We start from the raw sequence: 16,917 nt of genomic DNA on the forward strand, positions 1-16,917 counted from the left end.
TGAAATCATACTTTGCCTTGTGCGTACTTTTATTTTATGAAATAGTTCTATCATATCCTCAAGGACATTGATTATTTATTAATTTTAGATGGTAATGTACTAATGTATCTCACCTTTTTTTTTTCTATGTTTTTCACCCAATAAGATTGTGTGATGAGAGTGTTTGTTTTATATGAGATGATCCAACATGAAATCAAAATATTAAATATAATAAATTGGAAATGGATAAGTACCGTTTTCACACATTTATCAAGTATCAAATCACAGTTGATGGGTATAGTCCCAAGGCTCGAAGCTTAGTGCTCGGAAAGGAAGGAGGGCAAAGTCAGAAGGCACATGGAGAAGGGATCGGACCGAGGAGTTGATTAGCTGTCGGGAGGCGGCGCGTAGTGGGTCAACCAAGTGGTGACCGATTGACCCTTGAGGAAGAGTGAATAGGAAAGATTAACACGAGGAGGAGAGACTGGAAGGGAAAGGGCAACCGCTAGAAAAGGAAGAAGTTGAAGGAATATTGGGACTCATGGGTGAATGAAATAGAAGGATAGGGAAACAGCCGACCGGCTGGCCGAGTAAATCAAAATGTTTCGTTGCAATTGAGTAGAACCTCAAGAAACACAGCAAGCCTCAGGCGGACGAGGCTGAGTTAAGAGGTTAAGCCTGAGCCTATATCGAGGGCGGGTCACGCCATGGAAGAGCGAAGGGAAAGAGTAGCATGAAGAAGAATACGAGGCTAAGGAAGTCGAAGTGGGAGAGTCGGCCAGGCCGACCCTAGAACCATAGCTGGGCGAGAAAAGCCAGGCGGTAAGGCGGTGAAAGGAAGGCAAGTTAGGAAGTTTCCCAAAAGCAAAGAAGATCAGACGCGATTCCCTTTCACAAGATATGGAAAGAAAATTCCAAACATGTATGGTAATTTAGGGTTACCAAAAGGGGAATCAACCCCTCCTAGCATGTATAAATAGGAGTGTATCACCTTAAAAAAGGTTAAGCAATTCTTCATAATACAAAGGGAGGCCGAAACGCCGTCCCATTGAAATCACAAACAATACTTAGCTAATTTCCGATTTTACTATCTATCTTACGGTGGTGTTGGTCTGCCGTTCGACCATTCTGTGGTTGATAAAACCAACAACAATATAGATTTTAGATATCGTTTCACTGGAGATGGTTCTTGTAATGTTAGGAATTGATGTTAAGTGGAGTTAAGCACAAACTAAAACTACTCTTTTAGAAGGTAGGCCTATCGTTAATGAGTTTGGTTGATATGATTTAACAAATAACAAATAAAACAAAGAACCGGGACTTGGTTGATTCAAGCTAAGATGCCAATTATTCTACTAGGGGTTAGGGGATTAACACTAGACATTGGTAAGTGAGATGCACAAAAGTGTCCAAATACCACTCTCGTAGCTATTTGGACTTGCAATCTCACATGGAATTCCACTCTTATGGCAATTCAACCCAAGGTTGACCATTCAAGAACACTAGGCATAAATTCTCCTTAATACCCGAAATACTCTCGTATTGAGCATCAAGTGTGTGAATGTGTGACTAGTGTACATGCTCTACTCTCGTAGCAAAAAACACACACCAAATAAAGCATATAATTGGGATCCAACATTCATACACAATTTTCATATCAAACCCATTTCACACAACAACCCTAGAACACCCAAATAATCTCCTTTATGCAATACAAATCAATAGGCATCAATAGCAAGAAATCAAACTAAATCTTAGTACCAAAACACTTAGCTACTCATAATATGAAAATAGATACACAATATCAAAGGATTAATAGAAAGCATAAATAGAAATCAAAAGAAAGAGATGAGTAAGAAAAACTTCTTTATTAAGCTTTTGAATCCAACATTTACTATGTTCTTGAGCTTGGAAGTGAAGAAAAACTAGTAATCTACCCTATTCTAAGCTAACCCTAGCTAGGAAGTGAAAAGGAAATAAAAGATATGTTTTTGGGTGGAAGAAATCCCCTTTTTAAAGGGGTAAAAACGCACTATCAAAAAATGCAGAGGCTGACCAATGAGTGTGGCTGCACCCGTGGCCAAAAATGAGGGGCATACTGCCTAGTGGCCACCAGGTAGTGTAATCTGCCTGGTTACCACGAGCGTGGCCACGGTCGTTGCCACCAGGCAATGTATTATGCCTGGTTGCCTCAGGCGTGGGCACGTCGTGGCTACCCGGGTAGGCCTTCGATTGCTCTGGTGGTCACTTCGGTGCTCTCGTCGGCTGTAGGTCATGCTATGGTCCATCCCAAAACGTCCAAAACTCTAAACATCATTGCTTGGGTCATCCAATAGTGTTCTCGTGTTAAGGTGACACCAAAAACTTGATCAAATACTTCATAAAATGCTTCAAAACATTATCTCTTTGTCAAATCACCTAACACACGCAATAATTCCATAAGTGACCAAAATAACTCCATAATATAATGAGTAACAAACAAAAAGTACCAAAATGTACAAGGAAAAAGCATTAGTTTAAGACATTCATTATTGGCTCTTTTGAGAAAGCAAAGTGTTCTATTTTAGAGCTCTGCTATTTTGTTACTTATAATCTCTTTTGCTACATGAATCTCAATTGCTTTAAAGCTTTTCCACTATAAGGTTTTTTGAAATTTCATAACTCTATATTCAACAGTATAACACAATTTTTGAATCTATATAACAAAATTGTGAATATAGAGTTCTGTAATTGTGAATATAGGGTTCTAAAATTGTGAACATAGACTTCTAAAATTGTGAACACAGAAGGGGATGGAGAGTGTAAATATACTACGAATACGTTATAGTGTATTAAAAAATACAATATAACATTTAAAATAGAACTTTGATTAAATAATTAGCCCGACTAAATACATATCATTCAAAGTTGAGTATCAAAGATTACAAATAAGGAAACTTGAAAATAATTTTCTTCCATCTTTTTAAAAAACAAATTTAGGTTAAGGTTTTTTTTTTTCGTTTAATTAATCTTCTTTTGATTATTTAGAACAAGACACAATATTTCAATTATACTTTTGCATTATTGGGAATGATTTAGGTAATTATGGTATTAACTTTTTTTTTGTCTATATTTCTATTAATAGTACTTTTAATGTAATTTCTAAATATATGAATTTTTTTATACTAATATTAAACTTAATATTATGAAAAATTGAATTAAAAATATCTTCAATCAAGCATCGTTAACCGAATCAGACACATAAAATGGGACGGAGGGAGTACTTATTTAGCAAATTTTCCATGATGAAGAATATGCTATGAATGCATTCATGTCATGGGAGTGTTGCACCACAAAAAAGGGCAAAGGCAGCTTTGAAAAACAACCAAACAGAAGCCACAATAATCATCTTTCTATTTTTGTTCACGCAGCTACAATCATCTTTCTATTTTTGTTCTGTAAAGTAATGAATAAAATGTCAAGAATGGGATTCGAACCCATGCCCTTTCGGACCAGTACCTGAAACTGGCGCCTTAGACCAACTCGGCCATCTTGACTTTGAGCATAATTGTTTATATTAATCTATAAATATATATAAGAACTTTGAGAGTTTTATTATGAAAACCTTTCCAACTAATTCTATAATTGGTGATAGATTAATTATTTATCACTAGTTATTCTATTACTGTTTAGTTATGACTTGTTAATTCATCATTTCAACATAAATTAATTATCTTTAGACGGACACATAAATGTGTAGATGGAAACAATGATGTTGTTTAGATGGACACAAACATTTAACAATTGAGATAATTACCTAATTTCTACGGAGTAAATTGCTATTAATTAAGCTTGACTTAGGGTGAATGTATGATTTAATTTTGAAGAATGTTTGAGTGCTCAAATATAGAATCGTGTGCTCAAACATAGAATCGTAGGTAGATTTTATCCCGCTCGACTCATACTAAAACCTTTACATTTTGTTTTTCCTTGTGCTTGTATTTTTCAAGGAACAATCTTTTCGTAGGATTATTTCGCTACAAGTCATTGCAAACAAAACTCGCATGTATGCAATTGGCAGTAATTACACTTATTATTTGCTCTATATGATGGTATGAGCTAATATATATATTGTGAATGTCCTCAACTCTTTGTCACACAATTAAGTTGCTTTATAGATAGATCATGTATTAATGGGTTTGGATTCATAAACCAATGTAGCTTGAAAATCTAGAAATTTTTCAATTTTTAAGTCTAAAAAAAAATAGTCAATGAAAAGTCCTGGTCAAGGAATAAAATGTCTATTTTGACAAAAAAAAAATGTTTCTAAATTTTTACTTAGGATACATTTTTCATATTATCAAGTACAAACAAATTTTAATTTATTGCAAGAAAGGGTAGCTAGCAACTTACACAAAAAGGAATTAGGTTCTAATTAGTCACTACTTGCTAACAGTCTTTTTTATAATATACACAATTATAATGCTTTTCACATCCCAACCGAATATTCGGCAATGAATTTATATCTTCTTCATCGAACCCCATAGTATCACTTGACCAAAGCATGCACATATTTACGTCTTCACTCCACTGTTCAGCGATATCTTTTTTTGAATTAGCTTCAGGAGATGGAGACGGGCTTTTACTCATTGCAGACGTTAATGAAATTAAAATATTGACTAACAACAATATTACAAGAATGTGCTTATTATAACTCATTTTATAGATAGATCGATTATTTCTCTTTATCCTTATTTTACCTGTTTTTGCCCCTCTCTCTCTATATATATATATATAGACACACACGTACAATGAATTGAATTGCTTTTACTATTCCATAACAGAAGTGCAATTATTAATTTAATTTTTCATTGAGAAAAAATAGTTAACTGATTGAAACGTACATATTCAAAGTAAATTTCATCTTTAATTATCGATTATTATGGCATTGCCGTCTTCTGATTTTGTCACATTAAATCACTGACTTTTATTTGTTTGTCACAATTAGTCATACTTTTAAATGATCAAATTATATGTTTGACATTTTTATTAAAAAAATTTAAACGAAGGACTAATTTAGCAAGCAAATGAAAGCCAATAATGTAATTATACACAATTAAAAGAATATGATTAAATGTGACACTACCACAATAATCTATTACTACAGATAATTTTTTTTGTGTGTGCGTGCATTGAGTAAACCTCACTTTTGTGCAATAGCTCGCAAATGTGCCATTTGTTTTTTTTTTTTTTTTTTTTCTTTTTTTTTTTTTTACAATATAGTATTTGTTCATAACTTCATACTTAGTCCATATAGTTCGCCTCCACTAAAGCTTGAACACTCTCCCTTCCATATAAGAGTGCATGTCAGGTACTATTAGACCACAAGGACTTGACAGTTCATTTGTTTCTTATTCACACATTGATTAATTTAGTTTTAATAATTTATTAACTAACTAAAATATAATACCTCTGATCTAATTCTTACTAAATTATAAAATTTATCAAAGGTCCTGTAGCTTTACGAATTACTATGTTGAAATTATTGCAATTGTTTATATTTAAGTTAAAGTAGACCATTTGAGCTCGGAGAATATACAACAAAACAATTCGAAAATAACTTGTAACGGTATATAGGGCCAAATAGATATACAGTGATGTAGAGAATAATTCAATTAATTATTAACTAGTATTTTTGCCCGTGCGATGCACGGAATGGATTTGTTATAATATATTAAAAATATTTGGATTAATATATAATTATTTAAATTAGATCATCAAATATTATATAGTGCAATTGAAGATATGTTTTGGATCATCTATATTTTTTGATGTTATCATTGCTTGAGTTTGAGCAAATAATTGCTCAAATTAATAGCTAATGTGTAGATCTACGTATGCGGTGTTATAACTTTGGAGATTTTATATATCATTATTTATGATTTTTATAAATTGGGCAAATGTACTTGTTCTCTAGCAACTCAGTTATAGGAATCAATTGTTATCTTAAATCATTTGTATGGAACATATGTTTTTTGTCTAGAAATATAGCAATTTTGTCATTTTGTAAAAAAAAAAAAAACACATGAGTTAATTAGTGCATTTTTTAGTTTTTCCTTCCTTTACAGTTTCCCTTAAGAAAATATGATTTAATTAATCCATCTATTAAGCATTTAATTAGTCCAGCTAAACTAAGAAGAACTGAAACTCAAATAAATATTGTGTGGTAAATCAAAAACAAAACAACCAAGGCTATCATGCCTTGGGTTCAATCTTAGGCTTTTTCAAACTCTTTAAATACGATGAACAATCCATGTTTATTCTCTTCAAAGACAGTTGCTCAGGAGTAGTTTCATCAACGGAGATGACTTCTAGATTTGTCGAATATGTAGCTTCCAGTGGTGTTATGCCCTGGTCGAAAATAACTATTAAAAAATCAAGGCAAAAAAATTTTATTGCATGAGGTAGAAAGAAATTGTAATTAAAAATTACCTTGGTTGCTATCCACACCTCCGGGAGCCTTCAACACTCAAAATCCTTGAGTTTAAACATGTCTTTGGGAAAATCAGAATCATCTTAATTTGTAACGCTAATCAAAGTGTCATTATTTGTTTTCATAATGTACTTTTTGCTCGCACGACTTAAATCTCATGTGAGAGGTTTGCACAACAAAATTGTGAATATTATAGATTTTCCCTTCCTTCAAGAGTTTGTTGAATTGTTTAACAAATTCTTTAGAAATTTGTAAACGGATACAAATTCTCTGAGGGAATCACCCATAAATATTAATATTAATATTAATTAATAAATACATTTTATAAATTTTATATTTTTTCTATCATGAATATACTAAAAAATAGTAATAATTCATTATGTGATTATATTCTGTGGATAACAAATCCATTATGTGGTTATATTCTATGATGTATACTGAAGTTGATTGTCTAATATACAACATACAACATAATAAAATAAAAATTCAGTATTCTAAAATAAGCCATTTAACTAATATACTATGAGTATGAGTCTAAATTATAGTATAAGTCTAAACTATAGTATTAATCCAATATTAATAAATAAATAATATAAGTTTATATTCTATGAGTAACAAATTCATTTTGTGATTATATTTTGTGGATAGCAAATCCATTATGTGATTAAATTTTGTGATGTATATTGAAGTATGATTCTCTAGCATACAGCATGAATTCAGTATTCTGAAATAAAGCATTCAACCAATATAGTATGAGTATGAGTCTAAATTATAGTATGTGTTTAAACTATAGTATTAGTCCAATATTTTTAAAATTCAATGCTGTAAAAAAAGTGTATAAATGCAATATGTACCTTAGAGTCATGGAATAATTAAGCATGCCAGTGTTTGTTGGTTGATTGCAACACGTTGATATTCCTTGGCCAAATAACAACTCAACCGGAGCCTTATAGAGCTTTTCCTTGTCCTGAGGGACGTAACTTGACTCCATTACTAAGCAATAAAGAGAAAGATGAGAAATTACATAAAACAATAAAAAATATATAATGGTAAAATATGCCAATGACCTTGTGGTCTAGTGGCATTTGGTTGCACCCCTATATAGAAGGGAATGGGTTCGAGCCTCAGTGGAGGCGTTGATGAACTGTTGAGTGTTTGTGCTTCATTAGGCAGAGATAGTTTATACTACATTGTAACAGAGTCAGTAGAACTCAAAAAAAAAAGATGATAATGTAGAATATTATTATTGAAATATTTCCGTTCCATTTTTAATTTACCTTTAATATTGTTTAAAATATGCCTTTACAATATTGAAATATTTCCGTTCCATTTTTAATTTACCTTTAATATTGTTTAAAATATGCCTTTACTATTGATGATGTAGAATATTGTTGTTGAAATATTTTAGTCAATTATGGATATTTTTTATTTGTAGTCCATTATTAATATTCATTTCCTTTTATATATTCAGTCAATTAGTAATATAGATTCATTTTTAGTCGATTATTCTTTTTATTTTTTATTTTCAGTTAATTAGTCAATTAGAATAATAGATGCACTGATATTTTCATTCCATTTTTAATTTACCTTTACTATTGTTTAAAATTTAAAATATGCCTTTACTATTGATGATGTAGACTATTATTATTGAAATATTTCCTTTCCATTTTTAATTTACTTTTACTATTGATGATGTAGAATATTAATATTGAAGTATTTCCGTTTCATTGTTTAAAATTGTGAAAGATTTACGATTTAATTGTGATTTGATTTAAAATTGTGGAAAATTTTGGAGGAGGATATTGTTTTTATATATAGTATAGATAGTATAGATATATTCTATATTTGTAATTACCGTTATAAAGGGATTTAATAGGAAAATTTATGTAGGAAGTTATATTAAGAGTTTTGAAATATTATTATTATTATATTATTAATATTAGAGAAATTATATTTATAGTTTTAGATTATTACTACGAAGTATTATATTATTATACTCTTAACAGAATAGGTAAGCAAAAAAACTTGATTACTCCGAATGACCCTATTTTTTTCTTTAGATCCCAATAAAGCACTTCATGGGAATGGACCCAAACAAAGAAAAAGCAAATTGTGTTGAAGTAAAAATGGTGTAGGAGAAACCGTTTATGTTTTTTCTAAAAAAACAATTAATTAATTAATTTATTTTAAATAGTTTTCTTTGTTTCCTTTTTTTTTTTTTAAGAATATAACTCAGTTACGGTTGAGCTGCTACAATAATCTAAAGTGTTTGATTTCCTTGCACAGGTTGGGAAGCTTGAAGAGGCAGTGAATCATGGTAGAAGTGAATTTCACAAATTTAATAAGTTTACAGAATTCGAAGACTTAGTTAAGGAGATAGAAAATGCTTTAATTTGGGGTCGCGTGCTCTACATAACTTCCACGAGTAGCATTTTTCTTCTGGTTCTTCCTGTTTCTTTTCCTTGGCGCCTTCCATCCCAGAGGCTTTCTATGAAAATTTTCTTATTGCAAGATAACAATAATAATAAAACAAAAAATAATAATAATAAAACAAAACATCACCATCATCTTTATCAACACACATTTCCTTTTCTTTTTATTTTCCTTTTCTTTTCTTTTTCTTCTGGCGTTCCATTCTTCTTTTTTCCTTTTTCTTTTCTTTCTTTGTTTCCTCTCTTCTCATAATAATAATAATAATAATAATAATAAGGAGAAGAAAATAATAAAAAGAAGAAAATTTTACCTGCCATTTCATCATTTTCTTCTCCAACCGGGCGGGGAGAGATAATCGAAGGAAGAGAACTCGCCACCGTCGCAGATCCGCCGTTGTCGTTGTTCGCCTCTCATCTGCGAGGACAGGAGAGTTAAAACATGAATGAACCACAACATGTTATCATCATGTGATTCTTTACACGATTCTTATAAAATTAGACTGTAAAGAAAAACAATAATTTTTAATCAAGATTAAAACATGCATAAATATATTGTAGCATTATTTCTTTCTTGAATCTTGCAATAAATTCTACTGTTATCTTCAATTCCTCCCAAGTAGTGATTCTTCTTCTTCTTCATTGTAGAGTATTATATTCCATCTGCCTCCGCCGGCCGGTCACCTGCTAAACAAAAAATGACGTCCGATAACTCTAAGAACCTCCCCCTCCGGGAAATCCCCGGCGGCTACGGATTACCGTTCTTGGGGCCCATCGCCGACCGCTACGATTTCTTCTACAACCAAGGCGCTGATGAGTTCTTTAGAAGCAGAAAGGAGAAGTATAAATCCAGTGTGTTTAGATGCAACATGCCACCTGGTCCGTTCATAGCCAAAAACCCAAAGGTTGTGGTTTTGCTTGATTCGGTTAGCTTTCCCATCCTGTTCGACGTGTCCAAGGTGGAGAAGAGGGATATCTTCGCAGGTACATACATGGCGTCGACTAAGTTCACCGGCGGCTACCGTGTGCTCTCCTTCCTCGACCCCTCTGAGCCCAAACACGCCACCATCAAGGGGCTGTTCATCCAGACCCTCGCCAAATTGCACGACAGGTTCCTCCCGTTGTTGCCATTTCATCATCTTCTTCTCCGATTGGCGGGGAGGGAGATAACCGGAGGAGGGGAACTAATATAATCAATAATAATAATATGCAAGATTGCTAAATTTATGAAAATATATATGGTTAATTAATATAATCAATAATTTATCCAAAATAATTGTCCATCTAGTTTACCTTATAATCAATAAATAAATTAATAAATAATCAATAAATTAATTAATTAATAAAATTAATATTTTGACTAAAATGCCCCTAAGTTTGGGCGGGAAACTTTGGGAGGAGGATAATACTTGTATATATAGTATAGATATAGATTATGACAGACCCAATTAATTACTAATTATGATAGAAATCGAAAGAAAAATATTTTTATTTAGATCTCATATATATTCCAATCAAAGCACACAAAATGGAGTAATTAATTTATCGGAATTTATGTGTCCATCTAAACATTTCACAATTGAGATAATTAATTTATGTTGAAATGATGAATTAACAAGTCATAACTAAACAGTAATAGAATAACTAGTGATAAATAATTAATCTATCTCCAATTATAGAATTAGTTAGAAAGGTTTTCATAATAAAACTCTCTTAGTTTAAAAAAAAAAAAAAAAAAAAGAAAAAGAAAATTCTCAAAGTGCTTTATATTTATAGATAATGTAAATTATTATACTCAAAGTCAAGATGGTCGAGTTGGTCTAAGGTGCGAGTTTTAAGTATTGGTCCGAAAGGGCATGGGTTCAAATCCCATTCTTGACATTTTCTTCATTGTTTTGCAGAACCAAAATTGTGGAGTTGAGGAGTTGGAGTTCATTAAATGGAAATAGGGTGAGGAAAAAACTTATGTAGCTTTTTGTCCCACATTGGTTGAGAAAGATATTTATACAAGGGTCTTTTTATGACCAATTAAGTCATATCTATAAATAATACATACAAATGGCACGTGTACATGCATATCTATAAATAATACATACAAATGACACGTGTACATGCATATAGTCCCTTTATACCTTGTAGTAAGTTTATTAAATTTTTTTAATTTATTGCAAGAAATTCTAATTAGTTACTACTTGCTCACAAGTCTTTCTTATAGTATTTACAATTAATTTCCTTTTCACACTTGGACATAACAGTCTCCGATCCCATGTATAGTCATGACTAAAAATTGTAGTATCACTATCAGTTATCGCAAAAGCGCACCTATCTACGTCTTCCCTCCACTTTTCAACAATATGTATATCATAATTATCTTCAGGAGAAGGAGATGGGCTTATACGCATTGCAGAGGTTAATGAAATTAAAATACTTCCTAACAAGAATGTTACCAAAATGTGCTTATGACTCATTGTATAGTTGATTGATTATTTCTCTTTTATCCTTATTTTTACCTGCTTATACCTTTGTGTGTGTCTATATATATACATATATATGTAGAGACACGTACAATGAATTGAATTGCTTTTACTATTCCATAACAGAAGTGTGAAGTGTAATTATTAATAATTTAATTTCTTTAATTTGCTTTTACTATTCCATAACGGAAGAGTATTTATTAATATTAATAATTTATTTTTTACTAAGAAAAAATAGGTAACTATTTTCGACTATTATTTGACATTGTTACATCATTTTAATTTTGACACATTCATTCTTAACTATTATTTGTTTGCTACAATACTTATGAATTTTGGTCATTTCATCGTTTAATAAAGATAATTAACACTTAAGGTGTGTTTGGTTCGCACATAGGAATTGAAATGGAAATCAAATACGTGATAATGGTAATGAATTTTAGTGAAAGTATTTTGCATGTTTGGTAGTAGAGTGAAATTGAAATTATTACTGATAGCAAATATACCTTGGGTATACTATTAACTATGCAATATACGATCCTCGCGTCGATTGGGCCGGATTCGGGTCTTGTGCCTATATAAAGGGCTCTAAGCCCATCATCAGTGGGGCTACTTTCACTTCTACTCTAGCATATTCTCTCTAGTCTCTACAACACTTTTACAATTACTCCCAACTGTCTCTCGTACAGCTAAACATCCAACTTCTTCATGATTTGTGCTTTTCTAGCGCTGTATCTATCAGGATTATTGATTTTATGTAGTGCAGAGTAGTGAATTGACAAATTGCTGCATATGTTATCCTTATGAAGCATCTTACTCCTCATTTCTAGAGAAAAACTCACATCTCTTGTTTGTTTAGATTGGCAAATTTGCAGCTATTGTTCGGCAATAGAAATAGTGAGATATATATATATAGGCCCTGTTTGGTAAATGGTTTGTTAGCTGATTGGGTTGGCTGTTTGGGTTAGAAGGTATGATTTGTTGATAACATTAGCTGATTGTAGAAAGTTGTTTGATAATATTAGCTGTTAGCTGATAGCTGTTTGATATAATTTCTTTTCTCAAAAAGCTAATTAAAAAGGCTGCTTTAAGTAGCTTTTTGAATTTTAGCATTTTGGAGTTACAAAAAGCTTATTAACCAAACGCTTATATTGATTTTTTAACCAAGTCAAACAACTAATCGTAATTAAATAAGTCAAAATTATTGGCTGATAGGCTGATTATTTACCAAACAAGACCATAATGTAAAATTTTCCAAATTACTATATGCCTCCTTCTAGGGCCAAGGGAGAATTTGAGGTGGATGGCAGCATGCAAAAAGTATTGGGTTTGGAGAAGTAAAAGAAAAAGTGGTGGATGGGTGGCTGACACGTTTGCATGTGAAGAGTCTTGGCATTGGAAAATATGCACCCAAGAGCCTTCTATTGAGATCTCTCTCACCTTCTCTCCATTTTTTAGGAAGTGCAATTTATAAGTTTTAGTATAATGTTAGATTGTAAAAAAAAAAAAAAAAAGAGGTTGAGCCCCGATTGATCTTTGTATCGTCCCGGACCAAGTGCGCTTACATGAACGGTCCTACACTCCTACACATAATAAAAATAAGAATTTCTTTTGGTTTGGAAGGGAAAAATCGTATGTGATATTCTAATCTGGGATCTTTTCCTTTGGTGATGTGCCATGTGTTTAATTGTTTTGTTATCTTTTTTTACTCAGCATATAACGATCTCATCCAACCAATAATCCCTACACGAGGGAAACACATGGATCAACATCATCCTAATAACCGATTGCGGCAAATTTAGACGATGCATTAATTTGCATGTCAGAAATCCGGTGTGTGGCAAGGGTACCAAATTCAAAACAGAAAGATAAATTTGGAACTAATCACCCTTGTTGTATGGAACTGTGAGAAAATGTATCTAATAAATCTATTATTCAGTTTGAGTATGGGGTTGGCAATAGAAGCAAGTTTTAGAGTGAATTCGGTATTGGTAATTCGATACAATTACTCCCAACTCTCTCTAGAGAATATTGAATGAGAAAGGCTCTTGAAGCCAATTTCATGCCATCTTCTCTCTAATTTAGATACATTTATCATATACACATGAATACGCTTGAATAGAGGGAGCAATTTAATCTATCAATTACCAATATTGATATTTGGTTATGTATGACCTTATAATGAGAATAAAGGTTTTAAAAATACAAAAACAAAAAATCAAGGCAATTGATTCTAATATAATGACATCCAAAGTACCATAATGAACAAAATATCAAAACAATTAAGAATCTAAAAGCGCACTAATCCAAACTTAAAAATCATATTACCAATAAGCAGGGTTGAATTTTAGGGCGTGTAAGATGTGCAACCGCACAAGGCCCAAAATTTTGGGAACCCCTAGTCCAACCCTAGCCCAATAGTTAGTATATGCATTTGTGATTATATTGGCTCAAAATTAGGTTTTCACGACGGATCTAAATTCTATTACGTATTATTAAAGAAAAAATTCTACTCCGTAATATTCACGCGTATCACTTTTCTTCAATTTGCAATTTATTTATACTTTGATAGAGCCTCACTTATTTACCAGCACAAGGTCACGCAAATAAAAAAAAAAAAAAAAAAAAAACCGGCCCTGCCAATAAGATAGATAGAATGATACCCGTTTTTAATTAGGGAATGAGGTTTTTAATTGAAGGGATAATCAAATCTCATAGTTATGTTCTAAAAAGTTGTTAACCAAACACTGATTTTGATTCCCAGTCCTAGTGTGTAAACCCATGAACTAAACATACCCTTAGTTTTAGCCATCATGAATGAAATCAACATACCCTTAGTTTTAGCCATCATGAATGAAATCAAAGTCATTGTTATTGTTTGGTTGACAGGTTTCTAAAACACTACTATGGGATTTGATTACCTTCTTAATTAGAAAACACATTTCTTTGTTATTGTTTGGTTGACAGGTTTCTAGAACACTACTATGGGATTTGATTACCTTCTTAATTAGAAAACACATTTCTTAATAAAATAAGGGTTCATAGCTACTTCACTCCCATCATCCATGTGGGAGTGTTAATCGGGACATCGGGTGCCACTAGACTACAAGGTCTTTAGCATTATTTTCCTTCCTAATTAATTGGTACTTTGATTTTTAAGTTTGGATTAGTGCTTTTAGATTTCTGTTTTTATTTTTTTTGTTCATGCATATTGGTGCTTTGGATGTCTTTCTATTAGAATAAATTGTCTTGATTTTTTGTTCTTGTATTTTTAAAACATTTATTCCCATTATAGGATCATACATAACCAAACAACAATATTATTGGTAATCATTTCAATTCCACCATACTACTAAACATACAAAATATTTTCACCAAAACTTATTAACATTACCAAGTATTTGATTCTCATTCTGATTCCGATTCCCATGTGCAAACTAAAAAAAAACCATTACAAATTCAACAACAAAAAAATTGTCATGCCACCTTTTTTTTTTCTAAATAAAAGAAGGAAACTAACACAAATAGCAATTGTAATAGCAAGAACAAACTATACTCTTTGATTTAATAAATAAATAAATAGAAAAAAGCCTCAATTTTTATAAATATTATAAACTTTGAATTTTGTAATAATTATGGAATTCATCTGTCATTTTTATTTATTTTTTTATATTTTAATTATTGATTATCATTCAATATGGATGGATCAAATTAGTCCGCAAGTTCTCATGGAAAGTATCGATCTCATTTGAACATTATCATATATAGGGTTCGAATCCCATAAGAACCCTGCCCCATCCAGGTGAGAACATGTGAACAAATTCAAAGCATTGATTTAGTAAATCTAACACTTGAAAAAAAATGAAGGGATCATTTTCATAAATATTAAAAATTTATAATATTTACAAAAATGACCTGCTTCTTTTTTACTTAATTTTCTATTCATCATATCGTGTATATTGATGATTTGAATTTGTTCACAGAATCTCACATGAGAGGATCCTCATATCAACTGGAAATATATATGTTACAAATTTTGTGTGAAAGATCAATGTCAATCAAATTAGGCAAACCTACCGTGGAAGGTTATCCTTGAATTTATGAGTAATTATAATAGATGAATAAACAATGCAAGAATAAATAATAGGGGATGTAGCTCAGATGGTAGAGCGCTCGCTTAGCATGCGAGAGGTACGGGGATCGATACCCCGCATCTCCACTTCTGCTGCTGCAAGTCTTTTACTATCTACGGTAAATTATTTGAAGCTATGTTCTTCATGACGACGTTTATATGAAGTGCTGTTTTATTTTGTTTTCCTGTAGACAGTAATGTGATATGCTATGTTGTGCTGTGCAATCTCATTGCACTGACTAAAAATTCAATACTTCATCATGTTGGTAAGATTCTGAAATGTTCCTAAGATTAATAATTCTCTGAGTGTACGTTCGTACAATATCTTACGATGCACATTCCAATCTCTTATGATGCACATCCCAATGTCTTACGATGTACATCCCAACCTACAGTGTACACCCCTAAAATCGCAGATTCATCAATAAACCTAATAGAAAACATACTCTAACAAAGTGCAAGGAAAAAAACAGAGAAAAAAATATAAATTTGAATCCATGACGAAAGTTCACAACCAAGGACGGAAAATCCCAGTCGGAAACCAAAGAGAGGAGACGAGAGCTCTGAATAGAAAAGATAAAACCTCCCAGATAAATCTCCCTAGTAGAATTAAGGGACATAATGCCTCAGAAACTCCATGCAAGGAAACAATAAAGAAAATTACTTCATTACCCCCACCACCAATAAAGAAACCCTAAACTCTAAAACCTAAACCTAAACTGTAAATATTAAACCCTAGGTAGTGAAAAGTGAATCCCAAACCAAATTAAAAAAGCGATACACTAAACCAAATAAAAAATCTAAACCATAAACTTTAAAAGATGAACCATATAAGTGCATTGCACTTTTTTTTTTTTTTTGAAAGCAAACAACAAAAATTCTTCATTAATTCAAATCCAAAACAAGTACATCCAAAAGGAATAGATCAGAGGAGGTGAATTCCACCATTCCTTACGATTAGCAATATCTAAAGTTTCTTGGCTAGCATATGGGTAACTCTATTTGCAGACCGTTTAGTAAACACAAAGCTAACATTTGAGAAACTTTTAGTTAGGTCTCTAATATCCTGCTAAAGAAGAAATACAACAAAGATTGGTCCTAATGGCTTCAATTAGTGTCTTGGCATCTAACTCAATTTGCACTTCAAACTAACCAAAATGCACGGTATAGTGTTGCAAAGTGTACCATATATATGCATGGCTTTGTTTGGCAAAGCTTATTTAGGAGCTTATTATAGCTTATTTTAAGCTACTAATAAGCTATAAGCTCTGTTTGGTAATGCTCCCAAAATAAGCTAGTAGCTTAAAATAAAAGCTTATTTTGATAAGCTACTTTAGGTAGCTTTTCAAAAGAGTTAATTCTACTTTTGGTCCTAGACTTATTAGACGTTTGACATAATTAGTCTTCCATAATAAAAATGGTAAGATTCTA

The 16,917-nt window shown here is 31.8% G+C and overlaps 2 non-coding genes across 2 annotated transcripts; one reads left to right on the plus strand and one right to left on the minus strand.

Annotated features, from left to right (window-relative positions):
- Positions 1-3,434: 3,434 nt before the first annotated feature.
- TRNAL-CAG lies at positions 3,435-3,515 on the minus strand. Its single transcript has one exon. It is a non-coding gene; the product is annotated as a tRNA-Leu (tRNA).
- Positions 3,516-15,500: 11,985 nt separating this feature from the next.
- On the plus strand, positions 15,501-15,573 carry TRNAA-AGC. The gene has a single exon. It is a non-coding gene; the product is annotated as a tRNA-Ala (tRNA).
- The last annotated feature ends 1,344 nt before the right edge of the window (positions 15,574-16,917 follow it).

Source organism: Ipomoea triloba, chromosome 6, assembly GCF_003576645.1.
Source record: "Ipomoea triloba cultivar NCNSP0323 chromosome 6, ASM357664v1".
In the NCBI taxonomy this organism is placed as follows: domain Eukaryota; kingdom Viridiplantae; phylum Streptophyta; class Magnoliopsida; order Solanales; family Convolvulaceae; genus Ipomoea; species Ipomoea triloba.